Here is a 24,604-nt window from a genome sequence, read left to right as displayed (position 1 = left end):
GTTCTGTTTCATTCGTTGCGCTGTGTCTAGATTGTTTTTAGCGCAGATGTCACAAAGATTTAACAAGTTCAGGTTGCAAAGAGGTGACTGTTTACTGTTACAATGTTTAACATTATTCCAGATTATTCTGCACCAAGCAAAGTTTCAGCGCTTGATAAACGGAAATGTTTTTTTCCCCTTCTGCTTTAGTGTGTTGAGGGGCTGCCATGCCTTGTATGTTTACTGTTCCTGTTATGATGTTGCCTATGATGCTTACATAAAATACAGCCTTTTGCAACATGATGAACAACACACTGCAGCATTAGAATATAAGCTCCAGATGAAAGTAAATAAGACAGAAATATATTACTATTGTATACAACAAATCCTCAAAGTAATAATAATAATAATACTGTATCATACTGTATTATAATAAAAAACAGGAAAACAATTAATAATTGTTGGGTTATAATAATAATAAATTACAAATGAATTCCAAAATGTTAGTGAATGAAGTAGTAGGTTTTACACATCCTGTTCACAATATATATATATATATATATATATATATATATATATATATATATATATATATATATATATATATATATGTAGGTAAATACTGTTATTTTTAATACTATATTGTCGAAAAAAATGGAAAACATGCATTAATTATCTTGAACTAGAATTTTATTTAATTAAACATTTTGAATGTACTTGGCTACAACGGCTGATAGGATGAATGTAAAATTATGATTTAAAATCAATTTTATGTAATTTAAGCAACATTTTTAAAATGGGGTTCTGGGTTGGTAGGTTGCTTCGGGCCTCAGAAACTATAAACCCTCCCCTGCTGACAAGTCTTAAAGAGATGACATTTTCTAATTTTCTCATCCTCTCAACAGCAATAGAGATGTTCAGGTTGTTGCCCAAAAACCCAGAAGACAATTAGCATTTTCAAGCTATGGGTTTCCTCAGGAATTTCCTGTTTTTTTATTTTTATTTTTTTATTTTTTATTTTTTATATAATGTTAGTTTTGGATATATGTAAGGAATAATTGATGATGGACCGTTGAATTATTGAAAACTAATACACACCCTGAGGTGGTAATTCAACAGACCAGAGTCAATTATTCTGCTTATTCCATGGTTACCACACCTTAAGACATTGTTTGGGGTTTTATCAAGACATTTTCTGGTTTTGTCCCTAAAACGCTCTTATGAGTGGAACTACTTTCTTCCGCCACAGATTTAGCATGAAGTTTTGATACTGCCCAAGGCTTCATTGCTAGTTTGAAAACATCACTTTAGAACTAGTAATGGAGACTTGTGAGGCTTGCACTACTTTAGGCTTGTGCGTGTGAGCGAAAACGAGCAAAAGAAAGAAAGAAAACAAAGAGATTATGTGTTGGATTACCTGTGTTTGTGACTTGTCAGCAGAAACATCTCTTCAAAATCGCCAAGATGTAAGTTTTAGTATACTTCTCAGTGTCACTATTTACATTGTGCTTGCGCACACTACATTGAAACACCTGTGCATTTACATTGTGTTTGTGCATACACAAGGAACCTGTACAATCAGCACTGGTGCTCCCCAGGGATGTGTGCTCTCCCCACTACTCTTCTCCCTCTTCACCAACGACTGCATCGCCAAGGACCCCTCTGTCAAGCTCCTGAAGTTTGCAGATGACACCACTGTCATCGGCCTCATCTGAGATGATGATGTGTGTACATACAGAAGGGAGGTTAAACAGCTGGCTGTCTGGTGCAGTCAAAACAACCTTGAGCTGAACACGCTCAAAATGGTGGAGATAATTGTGGACTTTAGGAGGAACACCACAACACTGTCCCCCCTCACCATTCTAAACAGCACTGTGGCAGCAGTGGAGTCATTCAGGTTCCTGGGCACTATCATCTCACAGGACCTGAAGTGGGAGACCCAGCAGAGGTTGTACTCCCTTCGCCAGTTGAGGAAGTTCAACCTGCCACAGGTGCTGCTGATACAGTTTTACTCAGCAGTCATTGAGTCTGTCCTCTGCACTTCAGTAACTGTCTGGTTTGGTTCAGCTACTAAATCGGATATCAGAAGACTACAAAGGACAGTTCGGACTGCTGAGAGGATTATTGGTTGCCCCCTGCCCTCCCTTCAGGAACTATACATTTCCAGAGTGAGGAAAAAGTCTGGAAAAATCACTCTGGACCCCACTCACCCTACCTACTACCTTTTTGAACTGTTGCCTTCTGGCCGACGCTTCAGAGCTCTGAACACCAGAACCGTCAGGCACAGGAACAGTTTTTACCCTCAGGCTATCCTTCTCATGAACAGATAAAACTGCTCCATTGAGCAATAATTAATGTGCAATATACAGCTTAGTCTTTTTATATTATCCAACACATACAACTTCTTCTGCCATTACATTCCCTTGCACTGTATATAACAGATTTGTATTTAGATTTGCACTACATATTGGTATGTGTGTGTCTCTGTGTGTATGTATGTATGTATGTATGTATGTGTGTATGCACATACTAAATTATCACATTTAGAATAATAGTAAAATCATCAAAACTATGGAATAACATAAATGGAACTATGGGAATTATGTTGTGACTAAACAAAATCCAAAATAAATCAAAACTGTGTTATAATTTAGCATCTTCAAAGTAGTCACCCTTTCCCTAGAATTTGCAGACATGTACTCTTGACATTTTCTCAACCAGCTTCTTGAGGTATCACCCTGGGATGATTTTTAAACAGTACTGAAGGAGTTCCCATCTATGTTGGGCACTTATTGGCTACTTTTCTTTATTATTTGGTCCAAGTCATCAATTTCAAAAACTGTTTTTTTTAAATAAAATTTTAGTTTTATAATGAAATAAATTAATGTGGTGGCACAATTATATTTTTGTCTACAAAACTAATTTCAAACATTTAAGCATATATATATATATATATATTGTCTATTGTGTATTCTATATATACTTTATTTTCTTTTCAATATTAATTTCTTTTTTATTCTTTTTTAAATACTTTTTAAAAGTCTTGTTGCTGTTTTGTATTGTTGTGTACTGGAAGCTCCTGTCACCAGGACAAATTCGTTGTATGTGTAAGCATACTTGGCAATAAAGCTCGTTCTGATTCTGAACATGTGCGGTTATATAGATTATCCTTACACTGATACTACTTGTGAATATACAGCACTTTGACATATTCTGCTCTCATGTGCGCTTGAGTGTGTGTGTGTGAGAGAGAGAGAGGTGTGTGTGTGTTTGTGTTTGAGAGAGGTCAAGAGTTTCACAGTAAGGGTTCAGTGAAAAAACTGCATCTGGCAGGAGGAAGTGCCTGCCAATGACTTTTAGAAGAGTAGGAGGAACCTGCGGATTGGCATTTATGACAATTATTACCATCCAAACAGAGACAGCAGCCAATCAAAGAGTAACGGATGACAACAGCAAACAGGCGATTATTAGCCAGTGTCAGCAGTTGGGTTCGTTTTGTAAAATAATTATAACATATTTATTTAATCATATGTATTAAGATTCTACGCTATTATTAAAAGTCTTGTATTCTGAGTTAGATAATTTCATATTACAACTGCACTACACAATGTGAAACTGAACTTGAAATGTTCGCATTCAGCAATAAAATATTATAAGGTGAAATAAATGTCTTTGGACAACAAAATGCTGTCATCCTTCATTTAGACAACAGGTACAGTAGGCTATTCCTATTTAGTATGAAAAATGACTAAACTATATTACACAGGATTTCTGCCCAAAATTAATATGTTATGGTCTGAAAAAGACATGCAGTGGTGATGAGAGGCAAATGTCAAGATAATTAAAAACAATGTTTTTGTTTTATGTTTAGTTAACTATTTACTTAAGCTTAATTTTACTGCCCCCAGTAAATAAACTGGGGTTTACTGATCAGCGTGTGTGAGTGTTGGTGTGGATGAGATGAGAGTGGAGACTACAAGTACCATGAGCATGCAATCTACATGCTTTATGAAATGGACAACTGTTGTAGTTCTTATTTTGCAATGGGTTAGCAACATGAATTTTTAAAAGCCACAATTAAGTTTTGACTATGTGTTATTTATGTTCTAGAACAAAACCTAAACTTCAAGTTCACCACAGATCTCATTTTACTCGTAATTGAAACCAACTGTGAATGAGCCTTCCGGGTTTGCCTACAAATTGATGTCACAGTTGAACAGCTATATAACACATCATTTCATCAATGGGTTTGGGTCACCTGAGGGAGTCAGACACATTTATGATTACAAATCAACATAATCTGATTCCTAGATGCTCACCAGTTCCACCAGGTCCATAGCATCGTATCAACTGCAGAATCAAAGAAAGACTATTGTTTTGGGATTATTCAAACATGTCTTATTCATTATTTGCTTTGCTCAAGTGAAATTAGCAAGTGCTGCCTTGGAATGTAAACATCTCCATGAGTTCTCGCTAAACAGAATGCTTGATTTGGCAATAAACCTGTGGAATTATAATCTCAGAGGCTTTCTACACCTTTGGGACTTTCAATCACTCATGACTTAAATCATATGCGGTGCTACCTCATTTCCATTATCTCAGTCTTATGGTGGGCTATGCAAGCTGTCTACTACCCAGAGACAGAAATGGTCCCCACAGAGCAAAAACACCTTCCGAAGCTAATTGACAAACACATTGTTCTCTGCAAGAGGGAACAGACCCCAGGGTGAATGAGGGGAGAATGGAAATGATTGTTACACATCAAGCTCTCTGACGCATTGCTCGCAATAGGCGCCTCTGAGTAGACATCACTGTCTTTTATCAACATGCCGTTTAGAAATTTGCAATCTCTGTCTTTGAGATCAAATTTCAAATTTTGCAGAGTGTTGCCACGCAGTCAGGAAGAAGGGAAAAGCTAAACTGTTTCTCGATGATGAATTAAATGTTGTACTATTAACTTGACAAGAACTCTACAAGGGATTTGGCTGAATTCAGAACAGTGTTGGGTACGTTTTATTGAAACTGTAGCTTTCAAAGCTACAAGCTACTCGTAACATAAAAAATACTTTTTACTCTTTTAAAAAAGTAGTTGACTACATTGAAGCTATGTAAAGAAGAAAATATTTTAGATATATAACAATCAAATGATATTATTTCAAATTCAATAATATCACCTCATAGTTATAATATACTGTATTTAATTAGGGTGACATTCCCTTTATTTTACCAAGGTTTTATTACAATAACCATATACCATTGTATTTGTAGTAAAACAATATAACCACAAAATCATCAATGACTACTATATGGACACTATAGTAATACTGTAGTAAAACCATGATTAATTGTAGGGCCTAAAAAAAACATGGTTTCCGCCAAAATAAAACTTGGTTATGACAGTCATGGTTAATACCATCCTGGTTACTACAGTCATGGTTACTACAATAATACAATAATAAAAACATGGTTTCTGCCAAAAACAAACAAACAAATAAACAAACATGGTTACTACAGTCACAGTTTTAATGGTACTGTTATAATAAGAGTTAAACAAATAGGGTGACAACATTAAATTTAACATAATTTTATGCTTAGCCTAATTTACACTAATAAACTTGAAAACACAGTGCCGGTGCTAGCAACAGTATAGGCTGACTATGCAGTTGCCTAGGGCCTCCGCATTGCCAGGGGGCCTCCAACAGACATGTGAACTTGGTAATTAGCCTGGGCAGTGCTCGATAAGTTTAATTATTAGCGCTTGGAAAATCCACAAATGACGGCTATTATCAGCAAACAAATAACATTTCAAATGAGTCTGAGGTCTACTTTGCTAGAACAATTTCTCGAGTGCTCAAACTTTAGCGCATTGTCAAGGACATGTTTCAGGGTCGAGGTAATGTTCCCTCTGCGCTGCGTGTGCCACAAAACAAGAGCAGCAAAAATTGAGGCGAACAAATAAAAAGCTAGATATTATTCTGTTTGCCCACAATTCTGTGAGTATCTAGATGCTTGACTTATAGAGAACGAGCTTAAAGATGGTGAGCTTTTGGATCAGAAACACTGAGTCAGTGTTTTTCTAAGAAAAACACCATGTGATGCATTCCTCTAATAGACATTTCAGATTAGTGGTTGACAGATAAGGAGTTTTCAGTGAATGTTGAATAAATGTTAACTGAAACCTTTATGAAATGTTTTTATTTATGTAGCTTGTGGGTTCAAAATAATCACCACAGAGTACAAAAATATCTTTTGGGGTTTTATTCTGACGACTGTTTATTAAAAAGGAAAAAAACAGTGGTTGATGGGGCCGTATTAATATACATATAAAAAAAGAGTCAAATGGAAAATATGGTTCAACTAAATATGGTAGAGGCTAATGTCAAAAGAAAATACAATCAGGCCATTAGCCTACCTATATGCGTCAGCATACATCACCTTAATACATGCTATATTATTCACAGCATTTCATGCATTTAACACATGCTCAAATCACTCAAAGCACCTCACGCAGTTTTAACCAAGCTTTAAGGACATGTGTAACAGCTTAAAAATAAAATTCTCATTACACATATTTTCACATATAACACGAACCACGCCTGGAAAACACTCTGGGCTACAAATCACCAAACAAGACACAATAAATTCCAAATTCACACACCCCGTCCTTGCATGTGTACCAAAATGTGGTAAAACTCCTCAAAAACAACGCACAACAAACACCCAACCCCAACATATGACTCTTGAGAACACATATTTAATGCAATTTAACAACATTTTGTTCAGAATTCTACATCTACCCAAAGAATTCTCAACCGATGAACAAAATCAGGAGCTCTCTTGCACAATATATGTTTTCACACTTCTAACACGAGAAAGTGCCAGAAAGCAGGTGCCGCAAAACTCCGGTGTCACTAAAGCCTGGTTCTCAAAGGGGCCACGTCCAATCCATGACCAGAGTTAAATTACATATAATTTCTCCACTTTGCTAAATGTATTTATATTAGTGTTTATTACAAAGCAGGAAATAAGAAAATGCATTTTCTTTGGTGTGTTATAATTGGTTTGTAACAAGAATATGAATACAAATTCAAATATGTCATCACATCAAAATGTGTTATGGATATGGGATTGATTATTTTGCACTCCCTTATGTTTTAGTTGCTGTATTTGTAAAACACGAAATAGTCTCAGACAGCATGCCCGTGAAATACCCACACACCAAAGCAAGCAATGCATGATGCATTTAAGCAGGCTCGAGTAACCCTGCTGCTGAAGTAACCCACACTTCACCCCACACAAATAGAACACTACAGACCAGTCTCTTTCATCCCATTCATGGCAAAAACACTTGAAAGGGCAGTTTTCAATCAAATCTCTGCCTATCTCTCACAGAACAAGCTGCTGGATGACAATCAGTCAGGCTTCAAAAGTGGACACTCCACCAAGACTGCCCTGCTGTCTGTCACTGAGTCGCTGAGACAGGCGAAAGCTGAATCGAGATCATCCATCCTGATTCTGCTGGACCTTTCTGCAGCCTTTGACACAGTCAACCATCAGATCTTACTCTCTACCCTCTCCTCGCTGGGCATCACAGGAGCTGTGCTTGACTGGTTTAACTCCTATCTCTCAGGTAGGTCCTTCAAGGTAGCCTGGAGAGGTGAGGTATCCAAGCCACATCAGCTACTTACTGGGGTACCTCAGGGATCAGAGCTTGGGCCACTTCTCTTCTCTATATACACAACACTGGGACCCATCATTCAGGCAAATGGTTTCTCTTACCACTGCTACGCTGATGACACGCAACTCTACTTGTCTTTCCAGCTCAATGACACCACAGTGACTGATCGAATTTCAGCCTGCCTGGAAGATATCTCGGCCTGGATGAAGGAACACCACCTGCAACTCAACCCAGCCAAGACTGAACTCCTTGTCTTTCCAGCCAACCCTGCTGTTGAGCACAACATCACTGTGCAGCTGGGTGCAACTACATTAACGCCTTATAAATGGTCAGAAATCTAGGGGTAACCATCGACAGACTAAATTTCACAGACCACATCTCAAAGACCTCAAGATCATGTAGATTTACACTCTACAATATCAGGAAGATAAGACCCTTCCTCTCTGAACATGCCACACATATGCTTGTCCAGTCACTTGTCATAACTAGACTGGACTACTGTAATGGTCTCATTGCAGGCCTCCCTGCATGTGCAGTTAGACCCCTGCAAAGGATCCAGAATGCAGCAGCACATCTGGTCTTTAATGAACCAAAGAGAGAGCATGTTACACCACTCCTTGTCTCTCTCCACTGGCTGCCAGTTGATGCACGTATCAAATTCAAGGCTCTGATGCTGGCATACAGAACAGTCACTGGGTCTGCTCCAGCATACCTAAAATCATTTATGCAGAGCTACGCGCCCACTAGAAGCCTGCGGTCAGCTAAGGAATGTCGCCTTGTTGTACCAACACAGAGAGGCACAAAAACACTTTCCCGGACTTTCAGCTTCATCATACCATGATGGTGGAATGACCTTCCCAACTCCATCCGTGAAGCTGACTCACTCTCTATCTTCAAAAAACGACTAAAAACACATCTTTCCATGAGCACTTAACCAGTCATTAATAAAAAAATAAAAAATAAAATAAAATAAAAAATTCTTGTTGCACTTTTAATCTGTTTTGAATACTATTCTGATGCTAGTGAAACTTTGTAGTATGGCACTTTTCATATCACTGTCTCAAGATGATTCGCTTTTGTTTTCCTCTTTTGTAAGTTGCTTTGGATAAAAGCGTCTGCCAAATGAATAAATGTAAATGTAAATTATGCATATTGAAGCAAAAATGGCAAGAGCTGGAACAAAATCCATTTTGATTGGCTTGCTGCGATGCAAATCTTGTAAGCAGGTTTTTATCAGTTTATCAGGTAACAATTTGTTTAGAAGTTACCAGGCTGCTACAATGAGCACCTCTGAGGAAGAACAAGTCGAAAATTATTAATGTTTTTTTTTTTTTTTTTTTTTTTTTGATTTGCCAAAGCTTGCAAAGTTTATGGCATTGAATCTTTGAAAGAAATTATACTGTTTGAAACAGATTATGTGATTTAGTGATTATTTGAATGAACTACCACTTTCTTGCATGACACATCAATTTTTAATAATAATACTAAAACATTTGACCATTCGAAAAAATGTCTAACCAAAATGCATTACTTCTAGTCAGGCACCGATCAGTCTGTGAAGGCCTGCATAAAGCTGAACAAACCTACTGAAACATCAGTTAACTGTGTGAATGACTCTGAAGTAAAACTGATGTTTACATTACTGCTCTAACATAATGGATTTTATTTAGTTTCCAACATAAATTTTGCCTAGGGTCTCTTAGGGCTCTATTTTCATGAGCGCACAAAGCGCAGTGCTTACGCACAATGACCGTGTGCAACGTCTTATCCAATTATCGTGAGTTTTTGTGCCAGCGCAAAGCACAAGTGGGCGTAGGAGGGAGTGTTTGCGCTATTGTGGGTGTATGTGTGCAATGTAAATGAAGTTGCGCAAAGCGCAATTTGCTATTTTCCTGAGAAATTAGCGCAAAGTTTAAAGATTCTGCATTTGCAGTTTGGAGATTCCACCAGCAGGTGGTAATAAAGTTCATGTCCAAACTGAAATATAGTGGAACATCAAATTATGTCCCTGATGATCAGAGTTGTAGCCATCTTATATGAAACAAAAATGTATGAAATTGTGTTAAACAATAGGTCATGGTTTATTTTTCAATTATTATTATTATGTTTAAATTTACAACTGTTTGTATGGTCTAATGGTCTAAAGGTATTTTTCCACCTGTTGTCGTAGAGTGATTTTTAAGTAACTGCAAAACGGGCCGGTGGAAGATGTTGGAGTGAGTAAAATGTTTTTGAATTGGTATAATTTTTTGACCACTTCGTTATTTTGATTATATTTTCGTTTCATTTGAAGTGTAATTTAAATGTATAAATATTTTTGGTTCAATCTTTTCATGTTTCAATAAATTAATTACATTTTTCTAAATCGACTGGTAGAAGTGAAGTTCGTGCCAATACAATCACTGTTAATACTAGCCATGATTTGTGTGTCAGTATATGAAAATGATTAATAATACTTACATTCTCTATAATTTAACTGAGTCTATAATCAAATTCTGATGAGAATAACATTTTCCATGCATATAAAAGGAGCGTGTCACTGTCATAGAAATATGCCAGACAATCATCAACGACGCAGTTAATGCACAAAAGAACATAATTTTCAATTCTTCCAATTCTTTGCATACAGTCCATTTACACTACCAACTTCTTATGAATATGCTGTCTTGGTTTATATCACTGGTGCTTGAGGGAATTAACAGGACACAGACGGTGGAATAATAATCGGAGAAAACCTCATTTGCATGTTTCATGTGCGATTTCGCCAAACCTACTTGCGCCTAGACTTAGTGCATGCCTGCACAAATATACCAAAACTTCATGGCTATGCCCACTGACTTTGTGCTTATGACTTATGGCATAGCTAGCACTAGCACTCTTAAAATAGGGCCCGTAATGTCTAGAAATGGCCCTGAGAAACCCCCTATTTTATATAGCTAAATCAAAATATAGTGATAAACAGTAGCAATTAAATAATTTATTTCAAATAGAAAAAGTCCATTAAAGCCTGCACAGGGACTCAAGTGAATCAATGAACCATTTATGTGAGCTGTAGTTCATTTAGATGAATCATTAAAAAAAAAAAAAAAACCTCAAATGAATCAGAGATCCCAACACTAAATATTTTAACTGGTTCACATGAACTGTCTGAAAGAACCAATTCAATTCTATTAATTTTGGCTTTCCCAGCAATACATGAGAGAGAGAGGGCAGTTTCGGCTCCATTACATAAAATCTAGAGTTCTGACAAACTTGCCGCAAATGTCCCACTCATTATTTCCACATGCAAATGAGCTCATGATTCGTCGCAGATGTTTGCTGCTCTTCACCGGTAGTGGTGATCCTTTAGGAAACCTTTAGTTACAATGAAGGCATTTTGCAGCAAGTTTGCCAGAACCTTCGATTTTTGTAAGCTTCTTTCGCAATTCAATGTAACAAAGTTAAGACAGCGTTTTGTGATGCTGCAGTGCTACCCATTTAAAAATTTAATTTTGTTTCTGGACAAACTACACTATTATGAAAATAGCTGGGCTACCTTCACACTACTGAAAAATGTAGTTAAGTTTGTAGCATTATTGCACATTGTAAACATTTTGTTTAAGCCTGTTTTGTTTTTAAGGTACAATGTTATTCATGGGTACACAATTGGACTACCAAATCAGGCTGTGTATAATAAAAGCTAACGATAACTCTGAGCATAGTGAAATTATATTTAACTGCTTTTGAACCAAAAGCATATAGACATCACTGGTAAGATCTGATTTATTAAATCAAGGTGTCAACTATTATGTCGCCACAAAATTGCTACAATCATGTTTAGGAGTCTGACTCAACCTGACATCTGTAGACTTCTATAAATCTATTTAGTGCCATGTCTGCAGTGAACCATAACTATCTGTCATTGGATCTCCCTTCTACCATTTGCCTGGGGAACAAAATGCACCATTTACTTTTTTTTCCCCCTCCCCACAGATTCACAGAGAGGCTGCTATAAATCTAGCAAAAATGCATGTTCAAAACAGTACTAGCACAGATGGGCAAGTAGCAGAATGTGAGCTCACCAGACAGATCTCCCTGTCAGCTGTGGTAAAGTGATAGCACAGAGAGACAAGCAAATTTGGGTATTTATCATTTCCTTTCTCTTTCCTGATAAATGTCTTTATGACAGACTGCAGGAGACGACAGACATGACGGTGATTGGTGAGTGTCAATGCTGAGAGGCAGAATGTGTCATCATAACATCAATATGTGTGCACATCATTAAGATTCGTGTATACATACTGTCCCCTTTTGTTTTTTAATGATTTATAAGGTAATATATGGTGACTGCTTGTCCAAGATGATAGCTAGTCTAAAGATTTATTTCAAACTGCTGAAATTAAATACTATTAATTATGTTAACATGACATTGATTTATGTAAGAAATATTCTTAAAGGTGCACCTTCTTTGTTTTTTTGTTTTTTTTTTTGTTTTTTTGTTTTGTTTTTTTGTTCATGTCATCTTGGACTTACACTGACACCTAGGGGCATGCAGCATGATTTTATACATATGTTTCAAATTTGCTATTCATTTCTTTATAAGTAAAACTTTTTTAATGATGAAAAAATGCGTACACCTTAAAAGAAAAAACAAACAGAAAAAACACTCATGTAATGTGGTCCAATATGATCATTCATTAATCTAACTATTTACACAAATTACTCAAATTATTTTAATGGAATATGGAAAACTAGTGTGTCTTTTAATATGCCTGGACATAATATTGTACTTACTTTATACTGTATATTCAGAGTCACATTGCATACTGTTATTCAGAAGTGAATGTATCTGTCTGTTTGTCTATCTGTAAGGAATACAGTTCCCTTCATGGGCATGAAATGCTGAGTTTAAATAATTTTATTAAATAAGATGAAAGAGTGATACCAGGGGCGGATCTAGAATTTTTTTTTTTTATGGGGTGGCATGCAGACTATGAGAGGTGGCAACACTAAAGCAAGTGCCCATGCGTAGTTCTTATGGATTAAGGTACCAAGCTTCATTGCGACAAGTACTAGTTCATTAATTGGAGTCACTATCAAATTATAAATGTCCATTAATTTGTGATACAACTGCATTTCCACAGGAACCACATAATAACCATTTTGATACTGATTTGCCAACATTAAAATAAATTATATTTTTGCATAATAAAATAAGTAACAAAATGTATATCCCCAGAGCACCAACACATAAACACATCAACAAATACTTGGTTAGACAACAAAAAATTCACATATAGAACCAGCAATTTGGACTAAATGTCTCCACCTGTGTTAAGTGTACCCCTGGATGGAAAATGCATGCATATCCCATGTTATTCTGCAAAAAAAGTCCTGATGGTATATCACCTTTGTAACAGCTGGAATAATCAATTTAAAATCAAAGATTAACACAAAGTTAGGTCTAAATAAAAATAAACTGTATAGAAAATTGTACTGCAAATATTCTTTTAAATTACCTGTTTTGATCAACAGTCATACGTAATGACCAAATCAAGCACCCAAATAAATATTTCACATAATATGGTAATTTCATTTCTACATTTGCCAGTCTTGGGATTTTGTTAATCAGTAGATGAATACATAGATTAGCATTTTGATTAAGAACATGACTGATTGATCTAGTGGCAACTTTTTGCCTTTAGTTTTTAGAGGTTTTGGATTCTAATTCAGCCAAATATAACTTATTTTAATAAAACAAAATTGCAAGATGCAGTAAAAGATACAGGAAGATGAGAGTAGTGGAAACACAGACACATATATTGACAGTTCTGCATATGAAAGAACAGCGAACTCCAAAATTCAGACAGCAACAACCAGAAACTCTCCTTGTTTCTCCAATGACTTGTTAGAGACAGCCCAAGCCGTTTGTTTCTAGTCCTAAAGTGAAGTTTTCAAATTAGTAAATGGGGCTTATGCGCTTTTTTTTGAACTAGCAATGGCAGATCCTGTTCCATGTCGTAAGAAAGTGTTATTTTTATGATATTTCTTAGTTTTTCCTTATTTTTTTATTCAGTTTTTTTGTTGAACTTCTGTATATAAAACATATATCACACTCGCAGTCGTGCTCTATGGCCCTACATCAGCACAGCTGTGAATACCTGCGGCACTTGGCCTGCGACCGAACAACAGCCATGCTGTTGTAGGGCCATATCGCACTCTTGCTCATGTGATATTGCTTATGTATAGCGTTTTTCACAACACACATCATTTCATGCAGCTTTACAGAAAATGATGCTGTAACAAAAGAAAATGATGCTAATAAAGTCCCCATTGTGCAATTATAATGAATAACAATATTAAAAAGTGTGCCTTAAAAATTATAGACTGTGGCAAGAAACACAAATCTCCATAAGATGTAGATAATGTAGAAAAATAATCTTGGGGGAAACCAGGCTCACCGGAGCGTCAGTTTCCCTCTGGCTAAACAGCATGAATATAATGCCAATATTAGTAATCTATTTGTAAGTCTTGTTTTAAGCAAGTAAACTTAGTAGATGTTGGTGGCCAGTGTTTAAATTAAAGGATTTTGTACAAACTAGAAGATTAATTATTAAGTGTCAATGAATTCCATCCCAAATTGTTGCAGAAGAACATGTAGATGCAGTGTCCATTTATTTGGCTGATTAAGGCTTTAGTTGGTATTAATTTATTGTCTATGTATTCTATTATAAGAGAGTATAGTCCATCCAATGACTAAGATGATGCTGGTGGAGGTCAGTGAAGTGTGCCTCATGGTCCAGCTTGAAGCTTGGCAGTTCATTTCCAGCCTGATCTCATGAAATTTATGTGAACATGACAAAATGTTTGCAATTCAAAATGTATGTGCATAACACGTTTGGCTGCAGTTTTCCAGTTAAATGCAGTTAAATGCAGTCAACAAGAGAGAAACGTGATCGATTCAAGGAATGCAAGAAACTTTTACATCACTGGAAGGTTGCTTTTGCACTGATATTCCCGGCCAAATTGAGAATAGATGCTAAGGATGGCCGCAAAACATTCACATGCCCACATCAAGCGATGTCCTTCATAAAGTCAATGGAGTGAGTGGGTTGTGTTGTGGTGCTCACGTTGCGTCTGGATGGACCGGCTCACTGAACAGTCGCTTGACTGTTTGAAGATTCTGTACGCTCTTTTTGTGCTGGTTCCACCTAGCGGCTGGAGTTTATTTTGTAGAGTAACACACCTTCGGGATGGTTTTGTGGATGAATCTACACATTCTTTGTGCTTATTCCGCCTATCGGCTGGAGTTTATTTTGTGGACATTTTCTTGCAAAGTCATTGGAGTAAGTAATTTGCTTACACTCATGTTGCAGCTGAATGGGCCGGCTCACTGAACATTCGTTTGACTGTTTAAAGAATCTACGTGTTCTTTTTGTGCTGGTTCCGCCTAGAGGCAGGAGTTTATTTTGTAGAATAACACACCTTCAGGACAGTTTTATGGATGAATCTACATGCTCTTTGTGTTTATTCTGCCTATTGGTTTGAGTTTGTTTTATAGATTATCTTTTGCTGTGTAATTGTCTCACAAAATGTGTATAGAAACACCAGACTTGAGCAAACCGATGGCAAAGTTGTCGCGGGGGTTCTAGTAGGCGTACATGGACTGTTTGAGTTTGGAGGGATGGACACCAGTTGGCACTATCGTGCGTGGGGTTAATGCGCACATTTTTCTTTTTTCTTTTTTTTTTGTTCTAAGGGATGTTCGGGGCTTGATTGTTACACTAATGTTGGAATGTGGTCTTTATAATCCTGTTTTTGACACACAATCTATTTTTTGTTATATGTCAAAAAGTCAAATGTTAATATGAGTGAACTGTCTCTCTCCACGTGGAATGTGAATGGGTTGGGGCACCCCATAAAAAGAAGGAAGGTTATTTCTCTTAAGCATAAGAAATATGATAATAGTGTTTCTTCAAGAAATGCACCTTTCTCTGCAGGAAGCTGAAACATTTTGAAAGATATGAGGTGGGAATTTTTTTATAGTGCTGGCTTGAGTAAGAACAGGGGAGTCATTACACTGATAAGTAAACATCTACCATTCAAATGTCTCAAACAGAGTAAAGATAAATTAGGAAGAGTCTTTGTTTTAGTTGAAATTCAGGGACAAAGTCTTATTTTGGCAAATATTTATGCACCTAACGTCAATGATCAGTGCTTTTTTATAGATCTTGAAGGGATGTTGCAAGCTGCTGGCACCCCTCATGATATAATATTGGGAGGAGACTTTAATCTTTTGATGGACTCAGTCCTTGATCATAGTGAAGCAAAGATGTGCAAGCCCCCTAGATCAACATTGACGCTTCACAGGATGTGTAAAAATCTTACAAAGTCTTACAAATATTTGGAGGCTTTTGAACCCATCTGCTAGGGACTATACTTATATTTTCATCAGTCCATATGATTTACTCTAGAATAGTTTTTTTTATATCTAAGTCCCTTATTTCAACTGTCGTTGATTGCTCAGTCAGAAACATTTTAGTCTCAGATCACACACTGGTGTGTTTAGAGGTGTTGCCACATATGGAGAAAAGGAAATCATATAGTTGGTGCTTTAATGTATCCCTTTTACAAAAGGCTGAAATCAATGTCTATTTGGAGACCAACTGGTCCTCGGTATCCTCTGTGGGCGTGACTTGGGAGGCACTTAAGGTGGTTCTTAGGGGCTGGATTATACAGTATGCTGTTTCACCAAAAAATCCAAGGCACAAGAACTCGTGGATTTGGAAGGGAATATTAAAAGTGCAGAGGCAGAGCTGAAGCGCCAAATGTCATCTAATGGCCTCAGAGAATTGACCCGATTGAAAGCAGAGTCGCGGAAGGCAGAGTTTTGGCTATTCAGGGCAAGACAGTCATACTATGAATCGGGGGACAAAGCAGGAAAACTTCTGGCTAAATATATAAAACAGAGAGAATTTTTTCTATCATTCCCTCAGTGAAATCTGCTAGTGGTGAAATATTTACCTCAGCCACTGATATTAATAAGGCTTTTAAAGAATTCTATCTTGATCTTTATAGTTCCACGTCCTTGTCTACTGATGAAGATATCAGAAACTTTGTGGAACCATTAGAACTTCCTAAACTGTTGGCTGAGCAAAACAATTATCGATTCTGAGATAACCTTGGAGGAGCTTGGTGAGGTAATTAATGCAAGGCTCCGTGGCCTTTTTAGATCTTATGCTAAAGAACTGGCTCCACTTTTGCTAGAAGTTTATACGGAATCATTAAACAATGGAAAGCTTCCGCCAACCATGACACGAGCCCGGATCAGTCTGATTCTTAAAAAGGACAAAGATCCAAGCGAGTGTAAGAGTTACAGTCTAATTTCCATGATCCAGCTAGAGGTTAAAATATTGTCAAAGCTTTTGGCTAACCGATTAAGTAAAGTTATGACATCTCTTATACATATAGATCATAGTTTATTCAGAGCTGTAGCTCTTCTGATAACATTAGGCGTTTCATCAATATCATGTGGTCAGTGGCAAATGATCAGACTCCAGTCGCTGCCATCTCACTTGGCACCGAAAAAGCGTTTGATATGGTAGAATGGGATTATCTTTTTAAGATCTGGGAAATTTACAGGTACGGGAATACTTTATTGGATGGATTATGTTACTTTATAGACACTCGGTAGTGGTGGTACAAACAAATTGATTCATTTCAGATTATTTTACTCTGGATAGTGGCACCCGGCAGGGTTGCCCTTTTTCCCCATTATTGTTCTGTCTTGCCCTGGAACCATTAGCAGCCGCAATAAGAAAGGAGGATGATTTTCCAGGGGCGATGGTGGGAGGTGTGGCGCATAAGCTTTTGCTTTATGCAGATAATATTTTATTAGTCTCCAACCCTACTAGATCTATGCCTTGCCTCCACAGAATTAGTAATTCCTTTTCTAAATTCACAGGATACAGAGTTAATTGGTCTAAATTCGAAGCTTTGTTGCTGACAGCGTACTGCCCGGTAACGGCTTTTCAGCCAGGCGCCTTTCAGTGGCCCAAACAGGGCATTAAGTATTTGGGTATTTTATTCCCAGGAAATATTTAATAAATTTTTACCCTTTAGTAAAATGGTTTTCGAGCGATGTGGGCAGGTGGGCTTCATTACATTTATCTATGTCTGGGAAGGTTAATGTAATTAAAATTAATTGTATTCCAAAATTCAACGACATGCTACAACCTCTCCCTGTAGATGTCCCCCTCTCTTATTTCAAGCAATTTGATAGCATAGCGAAGTCCTTCATTTGGAATGGTAAACGTCCCAGATTACACTTTAAGTAAATTACATAGGCCGATTGACAAAAGTGGGCTACGCCTACCCAGGATTTTGTTTTAAAATTATGCATTCGGTCTCAGACATTTGGCTCATTGGTTGCTTCCACCTGAGAGAGCCCCTCCCTGGTTTTGTATTGAACAGGAATTTCTTGCCCCTATCTCGCCATTGCAAAGCCTTTCTATCAAACTAACCAGAGAAGTTAAGTTACACCCCTTTATCTCGCGTTTGCATGCGGTATGGACAAAAGTGTCCAGAGTGTTTAATTCAGACATTTATTTAAATATTACCTCGAGCACATGGCTGAACCCAAAATTATGTATTAATAAGTCCCCTTTCTGCTGGACAGAGTGGATTGTGAGGGAGGTTAATATGTTTGGTGACCTATATGAGAGTACACTTCTGGTAGAGTTAACGCTGGTGTATTTGTCTGCTGCTGCTCTCCGGCTTCTTTTCAATATTTTTAAATGCTTTTGTTTTAGTGGCCTTTTGTATGAGCGACCTCAGGAAATCGAGTTTTATACATCTCTTTTATGGACAATCTTATGGACTAGTGACTTTTTAGTTTGTTTGAAATCTACGCTACAGCTTATGTCTGACTGGATTTCTTCAAGGAAATTAACACCGCTGCACTCACCGATGGTCTTCACCGGGACTGCTACGCTATATGGGGAAAGAGGCCGCTTGATTCCCTGTCCATCGTTGATGTCCAGTGGGGCTGGAGTGCGAGGACTTTGAATTCGAGTTGTGTTGGTGGATGCATTGAGGATGTTCTGCCTTCTGTTGCCCATCTTGTCCTACTGGAGTTTTACTGTTTGCCCTTGCCAGTTTCAGTGGAGAGCTCCCTGCTTGTTTGCAAGTTCATGCAATCATCTCTCTTCTGATAAGGTTTTATTCTGCTCATCTCTGGATTTATGGTGTTTGAATTCCTCAGACCACCTGTCAGACGGAGTATAAAATTATTGCGCTGCACTTGGAATTGTGCGTCACCACCGGTATGTCCATCAAGGGTCACCACGACATCCCTGCAGATTACCGGCTGATTCCCCTGACAACCACCACATACCAGCCATCTGGTCTTCACGCCGTCGCCCTCTGACTGGTGAAAGTGATATGAAGTGGGGTGTCAATTTTGATAATCTCAGCTTGCTGAAACGCTCATCTTTATTTCACCGCAAAACACAGATGTCACCACTATTAAGGTGGCCCTCATTAATGCACGTTCAATATCGAACAAGTCTTTTATTCTGAAAGACTTTTTTATATCACAATCATTGGACTTTTTATTCATCACTGAGACCTGGCTGAATCCTGGCAAACAAATGGCCCTGGGGGATCTAACACTTCCAGGCTGTGACTTTTTAAATTCTCCATGGACTGTTTTTAAAAACTCTTTTAAATGCAGAATGCTGCCTATGGACATGTATTCCAGTTTTGAGGTCCAATTGTTAAAGACTGACATCTTGAGTCCTGTTTTCTGTTCACCTGTGTACAGACCTCCCATATTTAATAAGTACTTCATCCAACAATTTTCAGACTTTCTCTCTGGACTGGTGTCTTGTTGTGATAGACTCCTGATTCTTGGGGATTTTAATATTCATGTATGCTGTCCATCGAAACCGCTGGTAAATGAATTTATCTCCCTCACTGAGTCTTTAAATTTTGTACAACATGTCACTGGTCCTACTCACAATATTGGTCATACATTAGACCTGGTGTTATCGTATGGTCTTTCTGTGTCCGCCTTAGAGGTCTTAGATATTGGCATTTCTGACCATTATTCAATAATATTTGGGTCTGTGTCTGCATGTTCTCTCCCTACTTTTTCTCAGCCCTTATGTCACTCCTGGTCCATTCACCCGTCACTCGTCTTTTTTCAGAATTGTATCTAACGCATTTCACAGATGATGTCTTAGCTGGACTCGACACTGAATCATTGGTTGAAGCTCTTAATAAATCTTGTACTTTTACACTTGATAATGTCTCTCCGCTCAAGCCAAGGAGAATTAAGGGTGTTTCACAGCCTTGGTTATATGACATCACCCGCACTCTCAGACAAGAGTGCAGAAAAGCTGAGCGCAAGTGGAAACGAGACAAGCTTCAGGTCTCTTATGATATATTAAAGGAGTGTTTAACAAACTATCAGAGAGCTGTAAAGGAGCTAAAGCCAAGTTTTTCTCTACATTATTCTCTGATAATGCAAATCGACCAAAAGTTTTGTTCAAAACAATTGATTCTGTTTTAAACTCAACTAAAAATGCTTTTCTGTACGCCACCCAAGAGAAATTTGAAACATTTTTTAAATTCTTTACTCACAAAATTGAGCAGATTAAAGGTGTGTTTGTACCTTCACAATTTGATCAACCACTAATTCCTTCCCCGTCCAGCTCCCTGACTCACTTTGAACCAGTTACATCAGAACAGTTAGCAGATGTAGTCTCTAACATGAAGTGTTCCAGTTACAAGCTGGATACTCTTTCTCCACGCCTTAAAGAAGTTTTCATGACTATCAGTTCCAGTGTGACAGCTATAATTAACAGCTCATTAGCAAGTGGAGTTGTTCCAAGTAGTTTTAAACATTAAATTCTACATCCTTTGTTTAATTTTTTTTTTTTTTTTTTTGGATCCGGCAATACACAACAATTATAGACCAATCTCCAAATTGCCTTTTATATCCAAGATTTTGGAGAGAGTTGTTTATTCGCAGCTCTACTCCTATCTAAATACATTTAACATTTTAGATACATTTCAGTCTGGTTTCAGTCTGACACTTGCACAGCACTGAATCTGCATTGTTAAAGGTCACTAATGATATTTTACTCTCCATGGATTCAGGGTTACCTGTCGTCTTAGTTTTATTAGATCTCAGTGTTCGACACAATCGACCATAATATTCTCCTCAATCGTCTAGAATGTATGGTTGGCATCCAGGGGATGACCCTCCAGTGGTTTTCCTCCTATCTAAAAGAAAGTACGTTCTTTGTGAATTTAGGTAATTTTTCTTCTACTTCGGCTCAATTACAGTGTGGTGTCCCTCAAGGTTCAATCTTAGGACCCTTGTTATTTTCACTGTATATGCTTCCTCTGAGCTTTATTTTTAAGTACAGCATATCTTATCACTGTTATGCTGACGATTCCCAATTTTATTTCCCAGTGAGTGTAGACAAGAACTGTTCATCTGAGAACACCCTAAATTGCTTCAAAGATATTAAACATTGGCTGGCAAACAATTTCTTACAATTAAAAGGAAAGCAACACCGAAGTTCTGATTTTAGGTTCCTCCATGTCCTACTTACCTGGTCTGGTTGCCCAGATAGGTCCTCTGTCGTTGAATGTACAAGATCATGTGAGGAGTCTTGGAGTTATTTTAGACACATCATTACTTTTCAATAAGTAGATCAGTGCTGTTGTCAAGGGTAGCTTTTCCCACCTTAGATCTATCGCTAAAATAAAACATTTTCTTTCCCCTAAAGACTTGGAAATTGTGATCCACTCACTTATTTCATCAAGGTTAGACTACTGCAACTCATTGTACCTTGGTGTGCCCCAAACTGCATTATCCCACCAACAGCTTGTTCAAAACATGGCAGCTAGGCTTTTAACAGGGTCAAGAAAGAGGAATCACATTTCCCCGGTTTTAGCATCTCTACACTGGCTTCCGGTGAAATTTAGGGTCGATTTTAGAATTCAGATTTTGGTCTACAAGGCACTATCTGGTCTCGCGCCCTAATATATCAGTGACCTTCTACACCCTTACACCCCAACTAGAATGCTCAGGTCTTCTGATCAACTTCTATTGAAGGTTCCTCGTTGCCGCTATAGATATAAGGGTGACCGTGCCTTTTCTGTGATAGGTCCTAATCTATGGAATAGTCTCCCTTTCCATGTGAGGTCAGCTTCATCATGAGCCATTTTTAAATCTTCTTTAAAAACAAAGTTTTATTCTGTGGCATTTGAATAGATCATTGAATAGGTTGAAATGGATTAATACACAATGTTGTATTTAAATGTTTTTATTTATTTTATTATGTTTTATATTTAACTTTAAATCAATCTGTTTTTATATATTTTGTTTGTTTGATCTGTAAAGCACTTTGGGTCAACTTCTGTTGTTTTTAAATGTGCTCTATAAATAAAGGTTGACTTGACTTGACTTGACTTGACTTGGAGTGTTGAGATCCTTTGAAAATATGGTTCAACATTTTGGGATTCCCAGGTCTCAATTCTTTAGATATTTACAACTGCGCCACCTGCTCTGTACCATTTTTGGGAGCAGCGTACACCCCTCTAAAGTGGCAGACACTCTAGGAGTGGTGATTACTGCCTTTGGAAAAGGTCATGAGGCGTATTACTCAGTGTATTACTCCCTGCTAATTCAGAGTCTAGGGGACGGAGCTTCAACTTCTCTAAAAAGATTATGGGAGAAAGATTTAAACTTGGTATTGGAGGAGGGAGTGTGGGCTAAGATTCTAAAAAACGTCAAGTCTGCATCTAGAGATGCAAGGGTGCGCCTTATGCAAATTAAGATTTTACATTGATTCTGTTGGACCCCCTCTAGATTATATAGACTTGGTGTTAAAGAAACGCCCACCTGCTGGCAATGCCAATCAGAAGATGGGGACACAACCCATGTTTTTTGACCCATGTGTGTTAAGATTCAAGATTTTTGGTTGAGGGTTCAGAGTTTTATGTGTGACGTATTGAGAACTCAAATTTCATTTTGCCCCAGACTATGTATTTTAGGTGATGGGGTGGTCATTAATATAGGGGATAAATACATACAAATTGGGTCTGAGCCAGTGTTATGATTGGCAGACAAATTATTCTTAGGGGATGGAGGTCGGCTGGAGGGCCCTCATTTCAAAAGTGCTACACAGAGATGGGGAGGGTGGCGGCATTTGAGGGAATATCATATAGAAGGCTAGGTAGCATAGATGTGTTTAATAAAAAAAATGAGGCAACTATTTGGCCTTTTTGGAGGGTTCTCGGGGAGGGGCAGTGGAGGGAGATTTGTAGTTTTAAATGTATTATTTTTATTTTTTTATCTATTCTTAAGTGTTTGCTCTTGTCTGTTTTTTAAAATGATTATTTATTATTTTGTATTTGTATTTGTATGTGTGTATACTTTCATTTTGTGTTAGACCACTGAATGTTTGTAGTGGGTGTCACGTTCTTCTCCCTCATGTTTCCCTAGGACTCTTATTTTGAAGTTTTCTCCTGGACTACATCTCCCATATTGCACTGCCCTCATCACTTCCAGCTCATCATCCTCACCTGTCTTCCATCCCCTCGTTAGTTCCTTTGTGTATAAATACCCTCCAGTTTTGTTAATTGATTGTCAGTTCTCGTCCATGTAGCACTTGTGTTAATTTGTTGATTTGGTTTATTGTACTCTGCTTTGTTCTATATCTTCATCATCTTCATTAAAGCCTGCAAATAGATCCATCGCCTCTCACCTCTTCATCATAACTACCACAAGTTGTGACAGAAGAACTGACCCACAAATATGGATCTACCAGCTCTAAAAATCCTCCTCCTCGAGCAAGGTGATCATCCAGTTAAGGATCATGTTCGTGAGTTTCTCCAGCTGGTGAATTTGGTGCACTATGATGACCATGTTCCACCTTCCATGGCTCTGCCTCCCTTGACTCAGTCTCTGCTGTCCCTGCTCTGTGGCCTCCCTACCCTGTTCCTGCCCTGAGACCGCCTCCCGACCCTGTCATTGCCCTGTGGCCGCCCCCAGGCCTCCCGATCCATACCCAGCCCTAAGGCTGCCCCCCCAGGCCTCCTGACTCTACCTCTATCCTATGGTCACCTGTTTCCTCCTGCCCTTCTCCATATTTAGGCACCAGGAGTCGCCTTGTAAAGGGGAAATAATGTCACATTCTTCTCCATGTCCCTAGGACACTATTTTGAAGTTTTCTCCCGGACTACATCTCCCATAGTGCACTGCCCTCATCACTTCCAGCTATTCCTCATCCAAACCTGTCTTACATCCCCTTATTAGTTCCATTGTGTATAAATACCCTCCAGTTTTGTTCATTGATTGTTAGTTCTCGTCCGTGTAGCACTTGTGTTAGCTTGTTGATTTGGTTTGTGGTACTCCACGTTGTTCTATATCTTCATTAAAGCCTGCAAATAGATCCCTCACCTCTTCATCACTGTCGTGACGGTGGGTGGGGGATATATAATTTGATTCTGTGTGTTCTGTTTCTTCAATCCTGTTTTGTGAATCAATAAAATGTTCATATGAAAAGCACCTATTCTGAAGCAACCACATTATTCTGTGTACCTGCTATGACTCTGTCGTGTCGCACGTCAGCTTGAGTTCATGACTGGTCTTGAACTGCGGTCCTCTGACTCAAGTGCAATGTTCTATCAGGTGAGCTAACGTGCAAGCTAATCATGTTGGAATAAGTGTGTATATATGTAGGGAAGTTCATAATACAAGCAAAATTAAAATTGATAGTTTTTCCAAAGATGCATTACAGTAAAAGTGTGTCGATATCATAAAATAGCAGGGTCTGAGTAATAGAGGAAAAATAAGTATTTATAATGTCATAATCAACCATTAAAGTCATGATTTGAGTGAAAGTGAATAAAACACACAGTTGTTGTAGCACCTCTAGTGTTAATTTC

General features: G+C 37.9%; 1 pseudogene; it reads left to right on the top strand.

Annotated features, from left to right (window-relative positions):
* The first annotated feature begins 2,614 nt into the window (after window positions 1–2,614).
* Window positions 2,615–19,064, top strand: LOC127440035 (uncharacterized; annotated as a pseudogene).
* Window positions 19,065–24,604: the final 5,540 nt, after the last annotated feature.

Source organism: Myxocyprinus asiaticus, chromosome 1, assembly GCF_019703515.2.
Source record: "Myxocyprinus asiaticus isolate MX2 ecotype Aquarium Trade chromosome 1, UBuf_Myxa_2, whole genome shotgun sequence".
NCBI lineage: Eukaryota > Metazoa > Chordata > Actinopteri > Cypriniformes > Catostomidae > Myxocyprinus > Myxocyprinus asiaticus.
This window is presented reverse-complemented; position numbering and strand designations above follow the sequence as displayed.